General features: G+C 44.5%; 1 protein-coding gene across 4 annotated transcripts in view; it reads left to right on the top strand.

Moving 5' to 3' along the window:
• The window catches only part of LOC111747943 (protein kinase cAMP-dependent X-linked catalytic subunit), a 131,497-nt gene that overhangs the window by 60,715 nt on the left and 52,957 nt on the right, over positions 1 to 17,825 (top strand). Inside the window, exon 4 of one of the 4 annotated variants that reach the window (XM_064277930.1) lies at positions 9,276 to 9,978. The exons of 2 other annotated variants lie outside the window; for them this stretch is intronic. The gene's annotated coding sequence lies outside the window, so the exon portion shown is untranslated. Of the gene's footprint in view, positions 1 to 9,275; positions 9,979 to 17,825 lie in introns of those variants that run through there. One more of the 4 variants, XM_064277924.1, reaches the window with a different exon arrangement.

Raw genomic sequence — 17,825 nt, forward strand, 5'->3', positions numbered from 1 at the left:
AGAGACCTACTGGACCGGTTGAGACTGGAGGACTCCCCGAGACTATTGTCCTGAGATATTCTTCAAACCTTGAACTGAAACTAACCCCTGAGGTCATCTTGTGGCTGAATAACAAATCGGCTCAAAAAATAATATCACCCGAAAGTACTGTGCTCCTTTAAAAAAGCACCTATATGAGACCAAATGGTCAACAATTATTTTAAAAACAAAAATGAGAATGTAAATGGGGTACGTCCTATGACAATCTGTGTAGAAGGTGGTGAATGGGAACCTGAACTCCTGTGTAAACCTTCACCAAAAACACAATGAAGTATTACTAAAAAAAAAGACTCAAATAGACATTTCGCCAAAGAGGGCATTCACACGGCCACCAAACACATGAAAAGATGCTCAATGTCATTAGCCATTAGAGAGATGCAAATTAAAAACCACAGTGTGATATCATTTCACTCCTACTAAAAAAATAAATAAATAAAAATAAAAACCTTCTGCCGTCGAGTCGATTTTGACTCATAGCGAACCTATAGGACAGAGTAGAACTGCCTCATAGTGTTTCCAAGGAGCACCTGGTGGATTCGAACTGCTGACCTTTTGTGTAGCAGCCGAGCTCCTAACCACTACACCACCAGGGTTTCCTCAATCCTACTAGGATGCTTAAATTAAAAAACAAAAAAACAAACAAACAAAAAAATCAGAAAATAACAAATGTTGGCAAGGGTGTGGGGAAATTACAACCCTTGTCCATTGCTGGTTGGTCTACAAAATGGTACACTGATTGTGGAAAACTGTAGTAGGTCCTCAAAAAATTAAAAATAGAACTACCATTGAAAAAAAACCCACCGCTGAGGAGTCGATTCTGACTCATAGCAACCCTATAGGACAGAGTAGAACTGCCCCACAGGGTTTCCAAGGCTGTAAATCTTTATGGAAGCAGACTGCCACATCTTTCTCTGCTGAACACGTTAACCACTGCACCACCGGGGCTCCTTAACACTATGACCTAGCAATTCCACTGCTAGGAATATACCCAAGAGACTCAAAAGGAGCCACTCAAACAGACACATGTACTCCAGTGGTCACTGCAGCACTGCCCATGAAAGGAATGGATAACCAAAATGTGGTACATACATACAGTGGTATACTACTCAGCCAGAAAGAAAAATGGAGTATTATGTGATTGTCTAGCCTTACAATCCGTGCTATGTTTGAGCCCATTGTTGCAGCCACTGTGTCAATCTATCTCATTGAGGGTCTTCCTCTTTTTCACGGCTCCTCTACTTTACCAAGCATGTCATCCTTCTCCAGGGACTGGTCCCTCCTGATAACACGTCCAAAGTATGTGAGACTAAGTCTCGCCATCTTTGCTTCTAAGGAGCATTCTGGTTGTACATCTTCCGAGACAGATTTGTTTATTCTTCTGGCAGTCCACGGTATTTTCAGTATTCTTCGCCAACACCACAATTCAAAGGCATCAGTTCTTTGGTCTTCCTTATTCCAGCTTTCACATGCATATGAGGTGATTGAAAATACCGTGGCTTGGGTCAGGTACACCTTAGTCCTCAAAGATTACTGCCTTGGAAATCCTATGGGGAAGTTCTACCCTGTCACATGGGGTCACCGTCAGTTGGAATCTACTCGACAGCATCCAACAACAACATGGCAACTCTACGTGTAGCATTTTGGGGGAAACGCCACACTGTTTTCCACATGACAGAAACATTTTTGGGGATGCTTGTACAATCAAGCAAGGTACTCTATCGAGTCACACAGCTGTCATTTATAGGGATTTGAAACTAGGTGGTTGTATTCTCAGGCTTGTGCTCTTTGTTCTAAACCCTGTGTCCCTTCATTTTATTGCGTTGGTCTCTGAATTCCCAGGAGCAGAAAGCAATTAAGCGGCCAGTGTAGCTGCCACATTAACTGTGGAGCAGAGAAAACTCAAATCACTGTGAAGTAGAGACTCACAGACAACCGTGATGGACAAGCCGCCCAAGAAGCTGGTCTCCCGTTTGCCAGTTTTGCTGATGTGGAGATAAATCCGTCGTCTGCCCTCCTTCTTTTCCTCTGTCTTAGTCTCCTACTGCTGCTATAACAGAAAATCCCACATGTGGGTGGCTTTAATGACCTGAAATTCATTTTCTCACAGTTTAGGAGGCTAGAAGTCTGAATTCAGGACACCATAGTGGAGGGCCCTCTCTGTCTACGCTGGGAAAAAATTCTTTGTCTCAGCTTCTCTAGTTCCTTCTCCACCTGGCATCTTTCTTTCCCCCATTCTTGCTTACTTGCTTCTGTGCCCAATGTGTTCCTTTTACATCTCAGAAGTGATTGGTTTATGACACGCCCTACACTGATATGGCCTTATTAACGTAACAAAGAAACCCTATTCCTAACGGGGATTCCATCCACTGGTACACTGTTGTTGACTGTCACCCAGTTGATACAGGTCCATAGCGACCCCATGTGACAGAATAGAGTGCTTATCCATCGCTCCACCTGGGCTCCTTATGGCAGCCCTACGAAGCTATCATACAACTTATCGGAATTAGTGGAAACCCTGGTGGCATAGTGGTTAAGTGCTACGGCTGCTAACCAAGAGGTCAGCAGTTCAAATCCACTAGGCGCTCCTTGGAAACTCTATGGGGCAGTTCTACTCTGTCCTATAGGGTCGCTCTGAGTTGGAATCGACTCAACGGCAGTGGGTGGGTTTTATCGGAATTAGTGGGTCAGTATTTCAGCTCTCTAACCTCATCACCCCCTGGGATTTCTCAGGTGCGGGCTCCACACCTTTCCTAGAGTTTCCCAGTGGGATTCATCTCCAGACCAAAGTTTATTAGTGCTTACGAGGGGCGAGTGGGAGGGGACATGGCGTGGTATTGATGAGGGGAACTGAGTTTTTTTTAACCAGTAATGGTCCAGTCCACTCCTACTTATGGCAACCTCATGAGAGAGTGGAACTGTGCACCATGGGGTTTTCAGTGGCTAATTTTTCAGAAGTAGATTGCCAGACCTTTCTTCTGAGGCATCTTTCGGTGGACTGGGACCTCCAACTTTTCAGTTAGCAGTTTGGGAGGCTATGAAGTGGGAAGCATGGGGATTTGGGGACAAGAGAGAACCAGAGTTCCACCATCTTTTTATGAATGTTGTTAGCTGCTTCCAAGTTGACCCCAACCCATGGTGACCCCATACACAAGGGAATAAAAAGTCCAAACTTGTGGCTAGTAGCCAAGCCAGTTGTGTGTCTGTACCACCCAGGGACTATAATACAATGTAGTTTAACATGATATAATGTAACATAACATAACATAAAAAACATTTGCCACGGAGTAGACTCTGACTCACGATGACCCCATGTGTGTCACAGTAGAACTGTGCACCACAGGGCTTTTAACAGCTAATTTTTTGGGAAGTAGATTGCCAGGTCTTTCTTGAGAGGAACCTCTTGGGTGGACTCGAACCTCCAACCTTTTGGCTAGCAGCTGAGCGAGGGTCACCATTTTCACCAGCCAGGGACTGCATTTTCTTTTAAGGGTGATACAAAAATCTGGAAACGGATAGTGGCGAAGGCGGTATAACATGGAGAATGTAATTAACGTCACTGAATTGTACACCTAAAAATGGCCAAAATGGCAAATGTTTGTTCTGTATATTTCACCACAATGACATTATTTTTTAAAATATTTGGTAAACTATCAAGACCACCTGTTGGTATTGAGTTGATGGTTATCCTTCTAGACTGTTCTGTCTGTCCTCCTGCCCTTTGAAAGGAAGTTGCCCTTCTCCGTGGGCCGGTTGGCTGAGAATTGCTTTCCTGCCGTGGTTTCCTTGAGAACACCATTGCTGCTGAGAAAATCAACACGAAGGTAGACAAAATGCCCAGTTCCTAAATGAGATTCAGCAAGCATCAGCGTTTGGGAGACTGTGAACTGGAAAGCTTGGTGTTAAGAGTTAATCAGAGTTCCTTCATTTTGGGGGGATGTTATTGTTAGCTGCCCCAGACTCACGGCGACGCCATACACAACAGAACAAAACGCCGCAGACCCTGCACCATCTTCGTGATCCTTGGTATGCTCCCGTCCATTGTTGCTGCTATTTTGCCAATCCAGCTCATCCAGGGTGTCCCTCACCCTGGCTGGTCCTCCACTTCTCCAAACAGGATGTCCTCCTCCAGAGATTGATCCCTTCAGATGACAGAGGTAAAGCAAGCAAGTCCAACAGTGTTCTGTTTTGACCTATAGGATTTTCACTGGTTTATTTTCATAAATAGATCAGCCAGGCCTTTCTTCCTTGTCTGTCTTAGTCTAGAAGCTCTTCTGAAACCTGTTTGGCATCACAGTCCCACACAAGCCTCCGCTGACAGATGGGTGGTGGCTGCACATGAAATGGATTGGCTGGGAATTGAACCCGGGTCTCCTGCATGGAAGGTGAGGGCTGTACTGCTGAGCCTCCATTGCCCCTGGGGACAGTTCTTCGCGTTTTGGTAGCCCCTTAAATTTACAGAGTGTGTTCACACACACTGGTTTGCTGAGTCCTCGACAACCGGTGTGGCAAGCAGAGAAGATAGCTTCAACTTTATGACACTGGAATTACACTCAGAATGGTTATTGATTATCCAAGACGACAATTGAATACAGACTTCAGTTGTTTTGTATGTTTGTGTGATTGACAAAGGTCTCCAGAGTCAGTGTGTAAGCCACTGAAATATATAAAAAAACAAATAACCCCAACAAATACTCAAGGACATGCGGCAATAAAAGACAGTGGTAATTTGTAATGCTCTTTTTATTTAAACGAAAATGAAAATAAAAGGCAAGGGTGTATTTCTTAAACGAAATGCCTTTAAAAACGCACCGCTGGTTTTTTTTTCTTTTTCATGTCGATAGTTTTCTGAATTAACTTTTTAAGATCCTTTTGTACGGATGGTTTCATCCCATGCACAGTGTTTAATGACTCCTGCTGTGAGGAGATGGTGGAACAGATTAAACCCCATAACGATACTGAGCTTAACTGCCTGTAAAATCTTAGGGAAACAAAGCAAAACAATTGCTATCACAGCACTGTAATTCTGAAAGTAACAGTCCAGAAGAGTGTTTACAACTGTGTGTGCTTATACGTTAATTCCTTCCTCTAAGAAATGTCCACGAACCGGGACTTTGCTGTGTATTGGTTTGGTGGTTGTAAGCTGCCGTAGAATCTTGCTGTATATTGGTTTGGTGGTTGTAAGCCGCCGTAGAGTCAGACCCCCGACTCATGTGGACCCAGCGCAACAAAAGCAGGGACTCAAAAGGATATATAGACACCAATGTTCACTGCAACACTGTTTCCAGTAGCTAAAAGGTGGAAACCACCCAAGTGTCCATCAACATCACTGGATAAAGACAGCGTGCTCCACCCATACAATGGAATATTATTCAGATATGATGGTTAATAATGGGACCAGTCCTGAGCCATCTCCACGATCGGTTGTGGATCAGACCATTGTGATCCACAGGGTTTTCACTGGCTGACTTTCAGAAGTAGATTGCCAGGCCTTTCTTCCTACTCTGCCTTAGTCTGGAAGCTCTGCTGAAACCTGGTCAACGTCACAGCAACACGCAAGCCTCCACTGACAGACAGGTGGTTGGTATGCATGAGGTGCACTGGCTGGGAATTGGACCTGGTCTCCCACATGGAAGGTGAGGACTTTACCGTGAACCACCACTGTCTCTGTATTTAACACTTACAATTAAATAAATTCTTAATAAATTCCCAATCTTAATAAAACAATTAATACCAAATAAAAGACTTAATAAAAAGCATTCTTAAAATAGTTATGTTCTTCACAATGCATGAACATTGTCATTATTTCCATTCTGGTTGTTGCACTTCCATTAATCTAGTTTCCCTGCCCCTTTACCTTCTCATATTTGTTTTTATAAAGTCATTGTTGATTGTTTGGTCCCTTACAGGTGATTTTTAGAGGAGCACAGTGCTTATGAGTGATATTATTTTTTGAGCCAATTTGTTATGTACCTACAAGGTGACTTCAAGAGTTAGTTTTGGTTCAAAGTTTGAAGAGTATCTCAGGGCAATAGTCTCGGGGAGTCCCCTAGCCTCAACCAGTCCAGTAAGTCAGTATTTCCTTTTTTTAATTTTTTAGGAATTTGAAGTTCTGTTCCACATTTATTCCCCATTCTATCAGGGCCCATCTATTGTGGTCCTGATTAGAACAGTCAGTAGTGGTAGCCGGGCACCATCTAGTTCTTCTGGTCTCAGGGTAGATGAAGCCGTGGTTTGTGTAGACTCTTTGTCCTGTACGCTAGTTTCTTCTTTGAGTCTTTGATTTCCTTCTTTCTCTTCTGGTCTGTCATAACACCATTTAGCGTCTACTTGTTGAGAAATTCATTTACTTAAGTTGATACCAGGAGAGGTCTGAGATTAAGAGACTAGATGGCGTTTGGAAGGTGAATATTCACCACCTGGCTGGGAGTGAGGACCCCATCACTGGTGTTTGGAGTATAGGCTGTGGATGGCTCAAATTTTACTGGTGGTGGTTTCCGACGATGTACCATAGCAAGGGACAGAATTGGACAGGTCATTTGTCCAACATTTGAAGGCATGGAGGAAATAGTAGTTCTGATGATAAGAATGGCATTGCCGGATATTATGTGTCAACTTGGTAGGCTATAATTCTCAGTGGTTTACCAGATACTATGTAACCATTTTCCATTTTATGATATGATTTGAGCAGCCAATCAGTCAAAAGGGGAGTTTCCTTGGGGGCGTGGCCTGACTGCAGTATATAAGTGAATACTCTGGCAAAGCTCTCTTGACCCTGCAGTCTTCTCATTGTCTGACCTCCGGTTCTTGGGACTTAAGCCAGCAGAGGCCTCCAGCCTGTCACCTGACCTGAGATTTTGGGTTCGTTAGCCCCTGGAACCATGTAAGGTCTTCTGCTGCCTGGCCCATGGATTTGGGACTTGCTAGTCCTCACTTGCTAGCCATTTCCTCACAAATGGGTAAGCCATTTCCTTGAAGTAAATTTCTCTCTATATGTACCTATATTCCGGGTTCCGATTATTCACGGATGCTTGCAGCTGTTTCTTCTCATTTTGAATCGTGCCACATCAGCAAATGAAGGTCCCAAAAACTTGACTCCATCCACATCATTAAAGCCGACTCTACTTTGAGGAGGCAGCTCTTCCCCAGTCACCTTTTGAGTGCCTTCCAACCGGAGGGGCTCATCTTCCGGCAGTATATCAGACAATGTTCCGCTGCTATTCATAAGGTTTTCACTGGCCAGTGCTTTCAGAAATAGATTGCTAGGTCCTTCTTCCTAGTCTGTCTTAGTCTGGTAGCTCAGGTGAAATCTGTCTGCCAAGGGCTACCTGCTGGTATTTGAAATACTGGCAGCAAAGCTTCCAGCATCACAGCAACACGCAAGCCCCTACAGTACAACAAATTGACAGATGGTGGTGCAAGAATGGGCTCAAGTGTAACGACAACTGTGAGGATTGTTCAGGACCAGGCAGTTTTTCTTTCTGTGGCACATAGGGTTGCTATGAGTTGGAACCAACTTGACAGCACTTAACAACAACAACATATATCTATATATGCTGCACTGGGTTTGCTCCTCTAGAGAACCCAGATGGGATATTGCTAAGAACTGTTATTTTGCTACGGAAGAATAATGAAGAGGTGAGGGCAGCGACAACGGGTGGAAAGCCAAGGGTGAAAGCAGGAGAGACTGTTTCTTTAACGAGGCCATGTCAGTGTAGGGGGGGTTCCTACCTCTAATCACTGCTGAATTACAGGAGGAACATAGGAACAGAGACAGGTCAGCACAAACGGGGAAAAGGAGATGCCACATGGAGATGACCAAATGTCTGCATCTTCTGGTGCTGCTATAACAGAAAGACCACAAGTGGGTGGCTTTAACAAACAAAAATTTATTCTCTCAGTTTAAGAGGCTAGAAGTCCAAATTCAGGGTGTCAGCTCCAGGGGAAGGCTTTCTCTCTCTCTGTCATCTCTGGGGGAATGTCCTTGTCATCAATCTCCTGCTGGTCTAGGAGCCTGTCAGCGCAGGGACCTGGGACCAAATGACACGCTTCCCTCCTGGTTCTTTATTCGTGGTGGTAGGAGGCCCTCCTGTCTCTCAGCTTGCTTCTCTCTTTTATGTCTCAAAAGAGATTGACTCAAGGTAAAAGCTAATCTCATAGATTGAGTCCTGCCTCATTAACATAAATGCCTCTAATCTTGCCTCATTAACATCATACAGACAGGATTTACAACACATAGGAAAATTACATCAGATGACAGAATGGCAGACAAGGAGAACCACGCAATACTGGGAATTATGGCCTAGCCAAGTTGGCACACATTTTTGGGGGGGACACAAATTAAATCCATGACACCAAGGAACTGAGGAACGACGAAAGAGACAAGAATTCTCCCCCAGGGCTGACACAGAGAGAGAGGGAGAGAGCCTTCCCCTAGAGCCGGTGTCCTGAATTCCAGCTTCTAGCCTCCTGAACCGTGAGAAAATAAATGTCTGTTCTTCAGGTCCCCCACTTTGGCCCTTCTGTTACAGCAGCACTAGGTGACTAAGACAGGCGTTAACAGAAGTTTCTCTCAAGACTGATTCCCATTCATTCCGTACTATGTAAATGGCAGGAGGGAGGGGAAAAAAACGAGTTTTGTTCACTCCGTAGCACTTTTGTTACTTCATTAATCATATATATTATGCGGTATCATGATTATATATATATATATTTCAACAAAGCAACAAGGAGTCACATTTATTCCACCAACCACCCTTCCTATTCTCCACTCTGCCCTCCTTCCAGCGAAGAATTTTGTCTTAAAGTTTTATTCCTATTATCTGTACCATTCTCTCAGCTATTGATGGCCCCTGTGGCCATTAGGAACAAATGACATCTATCTGGGTCTGTCACATACATTTGGCTGTTTTTCTGCTTCACTTATTCTTTAAGGCTCTTCCTGGTAGATTAATGGATTCCAACTCTCGTTTCAATTATTTTTATTATGGCTGGTTACTGCTTGCTCCCATTAAAAACCAGAGTCTACAGCTCATTTAAGAATTCAATATTCCTGTTGAGCAGTAATTCACGTTGGTTTCTCCATGACCACTCCACCCACTCACGGGATTTTTTTTTTTTTTTTTGATTTATGGGCCTTCTTTGAGGTTGGGACGCTGCCTGTGCCGGCTGAACTGTTGTTTGTATCAGGGGAATGCTACTGTGAAACGCGTAGTAGTTACTACTGCGGTTTTTTCCAGTGCGTTCAGCCACATCCACCGTGGTTATCAGAGGGAAATCGAGGCCAAACTGTAAACGTCAACGCGCGGTAAGAAGCACAGGCGGTTGTCGGCTACGTGAGTACCAACTGGAGCAAATTGTGAGCGTGTAAATTATGCAGAATCGGCAATGTCCATCCCTGACATTGGTTGCAGGAATTTGAAATGCCCATGGAGGCTTCTTTTCCTGGCGATGTGGTGATATTTTTGCTCGCTTTACCAAAGTGGCAGTTTCTGAACCCATTTAACACAATTTCCAAGGTACTTATTGAGGGACGTATGTGCCAGTCACTTCAGAGGCTATGACTTCCCTGGGCTGAGTAAAACATGACCGCAGACTTTATCGAAAACAAACCAAACCCGTTGTCTCCCAGTCAGTTCTGACTCACGGCTCCCTGCCCTGTCTCACAGTAGAATTCTGCTCTGTAGGGTTTTCAATGGCTGATTCTCCGAAGTAGATTGCCAGGCCTTTCTTCTGAGGCACCTCTGGGAGGGCTCAAGGTGACATTCTTCCAGTTAGTAGCTGAGTGTGTTCACCATTTGCATCACTCAAACTTGTACCAAACGCGCTGCCCTCGAGTCGATTCTAACTCATAGTGACCCTGTAGACAGAGTAGAACTGCCCCACAGGGTTTCCAAGGAGCGGTTGGTGAATTCAAACTGCTAACCTTTTGGTTAGCAGCCGAGCTCTTAACTACTGAGCCACCAGGGCTTCTGCACCACCCACCGAGGGACTTGATAAATATACAGATATATAGAACATAGATACATAAATACATAGACAAAAAAAACCTTTCGGTTAGCAGCTGAGTACTCAGCCATTGCATCTCCAGGGCTCCATATTGAGAAAGATAGCATTCTCTTTTTATAGGCTATTTGAGGAAGTTAGTTGGGGGAAAAAGGCTTGGTATTGGAAAGTTATTTAAGCAAAGGCGGTTCCTTTCGAAGCAGGGTTAAGTCTGTGATTGGGCTAATTTTTTGTTTGCAATAGGAGCACAGCTTCTTGGTTTACCATGAGGAAATTTCAAGAGAATGTGTGTTTGGAAAGACCCAGGAAAGCAAGGTTTAGCATTTTAGGTGGAAGCACCCAGAGCCGGGCTAAGCTGGTGATGGTGGTTGTTACGGTTGACAAGCATTGCTTCATGGACTCAATTGGAGGGCAAACGTGGGGGTAGAGAGACCCCAGATAATGCTATTGCTTCACTCTGGGCCGCGGACGCGATGAGGGTGGCCAGACACCATAATGCTACAAATAACGTAGATTGTGATCAACCAGCGAGTGCTATGTTGTCATGGGTAACACAGTATCTGTTAGGGGCAACATTTATTCCCTCTTCTCTGAGCCCATGGCTACCTTTTTTCCTTCTCCATTCATTAAAAATTGGAGTCCCAGGGTCGTGCCAACAATTAACACACTCAGCTGCTCACCACAAGGTTGGAGGTTCATGTCTGACCGTAGGCACCTTGGAAGAAAAACCTGGTGACCTACTTCTGAAAAATCAGCCATTGAAAACCTTGTGGAGTGCAGTTCTACTCTGACATACATGGGGGTGCCGTGAGTCGGGATTGAATCCACGGCAACCGGTTTGGTCTTATTGATTTAATAAGGAAGGAGACCTTGGGTGGTGCAAACGGTTAACGTGCTCAGCTTTGAATTGCAAAGTTGGCAGGTGGGGTCTACCTAGAGATGCCTCAGAAGTAAGGCCTGGCCATCTATTCCAAAAAAATACCTATGGAGCACAGCCTTACACTGACACACGTGGGGTCACCATGAGGGGCAGCTGGATTTTTGTTGTAGTTGTTTTCATTTATTAAATTATCTAAGATCAGGAGGGAGTCCCTGGGTGGCGCGAATGATTAAGCATTGGACTACTAGCCAAAAGGGGGGGGTTGGAATGCACCCAGAGGTGCCTCGGAATAAAGGTCTGGCCTTCTGCTGCTGAGAGGTCACAGCCTTGAAAACCCCATGAAGCGTAGTTGTACTTTGCACGTGTGGGGTCGCCGTGAGTTGGAATTCACTCCGTGACCACCGGGAGAGTTCTCTTTCTTTCTGGGCTCAGCCCCACGGCTGAGAAAGTGCAGATTTTTATAAACAAGCCCTTGGCAATGGAAACCTTTTCCCTGTGTCCATAAACATGCAGAAGGCGTTGTAATTAATGATCCATTATAGTGAGACTGCGAGACGGAGCTGGAGCTCGCGAATGAAACTGGAGGGGCAATTTATTTTGAATTTAATATTTTGATGGAATTCTCCTTATTTCTTTGTAAATTATAGTCCAGGCAGGATTGCAGATACTGTGCTACTTATGGAACACTGTAGAAAACGTACATTTACAGGACCTTCTGCTCACCTTATTTTTGCTTCTCAAATGTTTTTTTTTTTTTTCTGCCAGGTTGAGTGATGGAGGGTATGATATTTTACCATCGTGTTCCGCTGGATGGAGGTTTTTGTGAACCATAAAGATAGAGGAAATGATTATTATATTATGCAGATATTACCCCTAATTCATTCAGCCACCTACCAATAACATGTTTTTGAGGTGCTGTGTTAAATTTCACTGCTATCACAGTGACAAGAATTAATGGGAAGCCTATGAAAAATTGACTATAAACTAGCTTAGATAACATTCTTTTTCTCCTTCTTGCCTTTTCCCTTCCCTCCTACCTTCCCTCCCTCCTTCCCTCACTCTCTCCCTTCCTTCCTTCCTCCTTTCTTTCCTTCCTCCCTCACTCTCTCCCTTCCTTCCTTCCTCCTTTCTTTCCTTCCTCCCTCCCTCTCTCCCTCCTTTCCTTCCTTCCTTCCTTCCTTCCTTCCTTCCTTCCTTCCTTCCTTCCTTCCTTCCTTCCTTCCTTCCTTCCTCCCTCCCTCCCTCCCTCCCTCCCTCCCTCCCTCCCTCCCTCCCTTCCTCCCTCCATCCTTTCCTTCCTTTCTCTTCACCTTTCCTTCCTTTCTGTTCACCTTTCCTTCCTTCCTCTCCACCTTTCCTTCCTTTCTTCCTTCCATCTTCATTCTTCTAACATTCACTATGTGTTTGACCTGCACTTGGCACCAGAGTCAAAATAAGGTGAATAAAAAGAACTTTGAACTTCAAGGAAGAGCCAGAAATGTACTTTGAAAATACAAAGTATACACAGGGAACATTATTAACCTGGTTGCCATATTAGTCAAATCATTTTATTGTGCAGCATTTGAGAGTTTGGTAAATATACTGCCTATGCCATCATCCCAACTGGAAAAAAAAAAATTCTTCTTAAAATGGACAAAGTGGCTTTGTCAAATTAATTCGTACTTTAATCAAATTAGTTCATGTTTTGTGTAACAATGTCCAGCTATATGGATCACTGTTCATCTCAGATTTCCTCACCTTGCCCACAAGAATCTGATAAGAAACCTTGGCAAATGCCTGGTAAAATCTACATGCATGGTGTTTCTATCCACATTGTATGACATCCCAGTGGAAAATTACCCAGTACCCAGTAGAAACTTAGTTGCTGCTTATTGATTTATAAAGGAGCCCTGGTAGCACAATGGCTAAGTACTCAACTGCTAACTCAAGGGTCAGTGCTTCAAACCCACCCAGCGGCTCCGAGGGAGAAAGACCTGGCTGACAGTCTGCTCCCATAGAGATTATACTCTACGCAGCCTATGGGGAAGTTCTACTCTGTCACATGGGGTCACTATGAGTCAGAATTGACCCAACAACATTCATTTATAGGACAATTATTACATAACCACTCCAAGTCAGTTTTTCACCTTAAACATTTCCATTGGGATCAAAACTGAAAATTGCTAAAAATATAAGTAGATCTATTTGATTTCCTCCAAAATGATGCTGAGTTCTAAAGAGCAGATTTATGATTTCATTCAATCTCACATCATCCCTGAAAGAGTTTTCAGTGTTAATTCAGTGAGTCAATAGCAAACACATCGGTAAACATCTTAGTAGTTTATCAAATTGGGTGGAAAATACTGTGTTTTTGTGAATACTTAACTCTGGCGGCCAAGGCATCACGAGGGTTGGGGTCACCCAGTTGGGTAACTCATGGTTGGGTGGTCTCTGACTCGTGACGACCCCATGTACAACAGAACAAAAGAACAAAAACATTGCCTGCTCACGCGCCATCTTCACGATTGTAGCGGCCACTGTGTAACTTGAGGGCCTTCCAACCTAGGGGGCCCATCGGCCAGCACCGTCTCAATGTTCTGTTGCGATTTATAGGGTTTTCATTGGCTGATTTGTGGAAATAGATTGCTGAGCCTTTCTTGCTAGCCTCTCTTCATCAGGACGCCCCACTGAAACCTGTCCACCAGGTGTGATCCTGCTGGTATTTGAAATACTGGTGGCATAGCTTCCAGAATCACAGCAACTTGCAAGTCACCAGAGTACAACAGACCGACAGGTGGGTGGTGGATACTCCAGGTATATCTTGGAAATTTCGTCTGGAGTCAGCCTCGAAGGCTGACCTCATGGACCCCAGCAGCTGTCAGAGAAGGGGACTCATGGGTCTCTGTGTTGAGGTTACAGGGGACGTTGAGAGTGAGCAGATGCCACATGTGGGAGCTCCGTGGAGGTTTACAGGACGCACACCAGAGCCAGCAGATGGGGCGGAGGGTAAACTCTGCCATGTCCGCGCCCCCGATGGCTCTGGACTTACACAGTGGTGTTTGCATAGGCTGAGATTTCTTTTTTCTTGTTGAGAATACACACAGCAAAACATACACCAATTCGACAAGTTCTACATGTGCAATTCAGTGGCACTGATTACATTCTCCAAGTTGTGCAACCGTTCTCACCCTCCTTTTCTGAGTTGTTCCTCCCCCATGAACGTAAACTGCCTGCCCTCTTAGATTCCTATCTAACCTTTCAAGTTGCTGTTGTTGGTTTGATCCCATGTAGATAGTTCTTAAAAGAGCACCATGCTCAAGGCAGACATTCTTTACTAATAAATAAAGTATTGTTTGGTTTAAAGAAGACTTCAGGGGATATTTCTGGCTGAAAGTTTAAGGTGTAAAGATTATCTCAGGTCGGTAGTTTTGGGTGGACTGAGATATCTTCTCTGTAGCATGTGAAATATCCAAGGGGCCTCTGAGTTGGCTAAACACACTTATGTCATGGCACACTGTACTGTAATGGGTAAATTTGGAAATGTAACAAGTAATGTAGGCATGTTTTGTTGTTCTAGCCCTACAGGTGTTGCTAGGAATTTGGAAGATGTGAGGACCAGCTGGGCTTCCTATCCAAATGCCGTGTGGCTCCAACAACCTCATTGTCCATCCTTGCGTGAGAAAAAGGATTTCTCCTACTGCTAACCGAATCTTTTACCACCCATGTGTCAGTCTGTTGTACCGTGGTGACCTAATGTTTCTAGATGCTAGAGGAGACCTGATGGTGCAGTGATTAAGAGCTTGGACATTAACCAAAAGGTGGGCAGTTCAAATCCACCAGCCACTCGTTGGAAACTCTATAGGGCAGTTCTGCTCTGTCCTGTAGGGTTGCTATGAGTTGGAATTGACTCAACGGCAACAGGTTTTTTTTTTTTCTGATGATGTTGGAAGCTATGTCATTATTATTTCAAATACTAACAGGGTCACCTGTGATGGACAGGTTTCAGAGGAGGCTTCCAGGCTAAGACAGACCAGGAAGAAAGGGCTGGTGATCTGCTTCTGAAAATCAGCCAATGAAAACCCTGTGGATCACAAGAGAACATCATCCGATGTAGGGCTGGAAGATGAACCCTCTAAGTTGGAAGACAGTATACAGCGGTCACAGCAATGGACTCGAGCAGACCAAAGATTGTGAAGACGGCACAGGACCGGGCAACATTTCATTGTGTTTTACGTGGGGTCGCTATGGGTCAGAGCCCACTTGACGGCAGCTAACAATGACAGCACAATGAATGCAAGAGTGTAGAGCCAGCCAGAGTGAGATCATTCCGCTATTGACTTGGAGCGGAGCTGGGAGCCTCAGTGGAGGCAGCAGCTGGAATGGACCTGAAAGGGTGTTTGCAGGAATTCAAGCAGCTCTGGTATTATACTTGGGATGAAGAGTGCCAAAGAGGATGAAGAGGGTGAGGTGCTTTTGGGTGTGCTCAAAACAAGTCAGACTTAGCAACCCACTCCTCCCTCTTCATTCTTTAGCTTTAATTTCTATTAACCAGTTGCTGTCAAGTTCATTCCAACTCATGGCCACCCCATGTGTGTCAAACTGTTGCAATGGCTGTAATTTAATGGGTGCGGAGAGCCAGGCCTTTCTTCCTTGGTACCCCTGGGTAGACTCGAATGTCTGACCTTTCGGTCAGTAGTTGAGCTCAAAATATTTGTGCCAAGTTTCTATTAGTTTAAGTCCTTGGTTCTTCATCTAAAGTTGTGGAATAGCGGCATGACGAAATGAAGTACTTAACTTCTTGCTGTCTTCCTCCTTCTGGATTGGAAAGAATGTTTTGCCAGGCTTCATATTTCTCAGAAAGGTTATGCTCCAGTACAGAGAGGCACGTTAACCTTTTTTCTGGCTCTTGGAACTACGTGTCATTTCCCTACTTCATTATACAGCAATGTTTTCATTTTTCATTTTCTTGCCAGGAATGCCAGACACCACCTTTCAAAAGCAGTGATTTTTTTTCGAGATAGCATCACGCAGGTTGCAGATATATTTCATATGCTCAAGATCAAGGATCCGCTAGAGTCTTGTTGTTGTTGTTAGGTGCTGCCCAGTCGGCTTCCACTTATAGGGACCTTATGTAAAATGGAATGAAGCATAGCCTGATTCCGCGCCTTCTTCCCAATCGTTGGTATGCTGGAGTCCATTATTGCGGCCACTCTGTCGGTCCATCTCATCGTATTCTGAGTGCCTTCCAACTTTCTAACCTTAACACATATATTGTAAGTCGCCATTGAGGCAGCTCCGATCCGCGGCAATCTTACGTACAACAGAAAGAAATGTTGCCTGGTCTGCGCCAGCTTTGTGATTGTTGATCCGTCTGAGCCCATTGTTGAGGCTACGATAGTGTTATTATAAGCCTTATTATTTTTTTCTAAATGACATCTCAGAGAAAGAGAGAGCTGTGAGGAGGCAAGAAAGAGTTCAAAGATAAAGCACTGATGTTGCTGTTGGGTGCCCTTCAGTCGATTTGGACTTATAGTGACCCCATAAGACAGACTAGACCTGCCCCATAGGGCTTCTTAGGCTGTAGTCTTTACAGAAGCAGATCAGCAGGTCTTAATTCCTTGGAGCCACTGAGTGGGTTCAAACTGCCAGTCTTTTGGTTAGCAGTCGGGTGCTTAACTGTTGCACCATTGGGGTTCACTAATATGTCATATACACCAAAAACCAAACCAAACCCATTGCCATTGAGTCAATTTTGACCCATAGCGACCCTAGAGGACAGAGTAGAACTGCCCCACAGGGTTTCTAAGGAGCGGCTGGTGGATTTGAACTGTTGTCCTTTTGGTTAGTAGCTGTATCACTTAACCACTGTGCCACTAGGGCTCCAGGATATATATATATATATATTGCCTTAGGTGAAAGTTTACAGAGCAAATTAGTTTCTCATTAAACAATTAATACACATATTGTTTTGTGACATTGGTTGCCAACCCCATGACATACCAACACTCTCCACTTCTCAGCCTCAGTCTCCCCATTTCTATTTGTCCAGCTTTCCTGTCCGTTCCTGCCATCTCGTCTTTGCTCCTAGGCTGGTGAGCTCATTTAGTCTCGTATACATGGTTGAACTACATGTATTATTGTTTGTTTCATAGGCCTGTCTAATCTTTGGCTGAAGGGTGAACTTCACAGATGACTTCCTTACTGAGCTAAAAGGGTGTCCGAGGGCCATACTCTCAGGGTTTCTACAGCCTTTGTCAGACCAGTAAGTCTGGTCTTTTTTTGTGAGTTTGAATTTTGTTCTACATTTTTCTTTGGCTCTGTCCAGTACCCTCTAGTAACAGGTTATATTATGGGCAAATCCTCAGCATGGCAAGAGATTCAACAATCTAAAACCATCTCTTCTGTGCCCCACTTTTCCTATTATCAAATTGCCAGGAACAAATGCCTTATTTCTCTCTGTACTGAAAGAGCGAGAGAAGGGAGTGAAAGCTGGTCATGTGAGTAGAAGAAGGAAAAGGGCAAGAAGGAAAGAATGTGTTGCGTGTGTTTTGGTTGTAATCACCATCTAATTTATCTGCGGGCGTGGAGATTTCAAGTACTGTTTGGAAAGGCAGCTCAATCCTGTGGGGTAGCCTTGTCTGGAAGCATAGGGTTGGGTGCACACAGCTTCCGAGAGTAAAGAGCAATCGATTCCTCTGCCCACAATGGCTTTGAAAGAGGACCAGGTTGCAGCCCGCGTATGGTGCTTGATTCTGCAGAAGGTATTGCAAAATGTGTGACTCGGTTCCGGGCAGGGCTGTGGGGTTGGAACCACCAAGGAGAATGCAATTTGCGGTGCAGGTGAGGAGCTGGGAGGTTTTGCTTGGGGGTGTATGAAGCTGCATTAGAACACCTTCTTTCAAGATTTTGGTTAGCAAACTGTTAT

The sequence above is a fragment of the Loxodonta africana genome, chromosome X, assembly GCF_030014295.1.
Source record: "Loxodonta africana isolate mLoxAfr1 chromosome X, mLoxAfr1.hap2, whole genome shotgun sequence".
Taxonomy (NCBI): domain Eukaryota; kingdom Metazoa; phylum Chordata; class Mammalia; order Proboscidea; family Elephantidae; genus Loxodonta; species Loxodonta africana.